The sequence below is a fragment of the Elephantulus edwardii genome, unplaced genomic scaffold (assembly GCF_000299155.1).
Source record: "Elephantulus edwardii isolate Elephantulus edwardi_28Jun2011 unplaced genomic scaffold, EleEdw1.0 scaffold00160, whole genome shotgun sequence".
Taxonomy (NCBI): Eukaryota; Metazoa; Chordata; class Mammalia; order Macroscelidea; family Macroscelididae; genus Elephantulus; species Elephantulus edwardii.
The window spans coordinates 1,440,240-1,441,695 of record NW_006399910.1 but is presented as its reverse complement, the minus strand read 5'-3'; positions in this window follow the sequence as shown (position 1 = coordinate 1,441,695).

The following is a 1,456-nucleotide window of genomic DNA, read 5'->3' as shown; positions in this document are numbered from 1 at the left end:
CAGAGGCGGTGCGGTTGGCGCAGGATAGAGCAGGGTTTAGAGCTGTTGTGCATAGGGTCGCTATGAGTCGGAAACGACTCGATGGCACATAACAGGAATAACAACAACATGAACAAAAGGCCTGAAGCCTTTCTATAACTATCATTGTTTCTCCAAATTCATAGAGTTTCCAGAGGCATGTGATTTAGGAAGTGGATGCCACTCCTGCTTCCAAACCTGTCTCCACCAAACACTGTCCACCATGAGTAGCCATTATGGTATTTGAACCCCTAATGGCACAAGGTTCAACATCACAGAAAAGCCAGATTACCTCAGTACAGCAAATTGACAGACGAGTGCTGTTCAATTTAGAAGAATGTTCCTCCAAAATAAAATAACACTAGACACTCGAGTCCAATTGACTTCTAAATACAAAGATAGATATATATAGCTTTCTATAACTACCGTTGTTTCTCCAAGTTCATAGAAGTTTTCAGAGGTATGTGGTTTAGGAAGTGGATGCCAATCCTGCTTCTAAACCTGAATCAATCTGGGAGTTCCATCAAACACTCCTCATGATGGGTAGCCATTGTGGTGTTTTGTATACCTATGGCACAGTTGTTCCATTATTGTGTTTGAAACCCCAATGGCACAAGGTTCAGTATCACAGCAAACCCAGATTATTTCAGCACAGAAAATTGACCAGAATGCTGTATGACTTAGAAGAATGTTCATCAAAAATATAGTAACAAGGGATTAAAAGACAATCGCCTCTGGCCCAACTTTTAAATATAAGGGCCCTCCAGGAGGTCTATTGACTCTAAACAAGAGGCTTAAATAAAAAACCAACCACACAAACCATACAGATCCTCAACCAAAACAAGAGGATTATTTTACAGAGTATAGCCACTTCACCCAACTCCAAAAGGGTGCAAAGTGCTAGTGAATGTGAAATGTTTTAATATATTTGCTTACAAAAAAGATCATCTCTTTTTCCCCCCTAACTGTGTTGAGTGTGTTCTATGATCTTGTGACAAAAATTCATAAAACCATTCTTTTACTTCTTCTCAATCACTACAGATTTTGGGTCAAATAGATTTGCCTTGTTCCAAATATTTTCCACCCTTTGTATAATAACTTTTCAACACATTTGGTTACAGATACAAGAAGGACTTAACTCCTATGTCCTTTAGTCATCAGAACCAATGACCACCCTTTGTAAAAGTATTCTTGAGACCACATATCAAAAGTCACTATGTTCTTTTTTTCAAATGTTAGTGAGCAAAGTATAAGCCCATTTGTTCACCTTTCTTCTATGTCATAATCTCTAGTCACAATAAATACTTCCTGTCTTCACATAGCTCGCTATTAGTTAGTTAGTTAGTTAGTTAGTTTCCACATCCTCCCACTCTATCCTCTGGAATTGCCATTAAAGAGTTAAATGAAATATCAAAGTCACACCTAACTGAGAGTATAG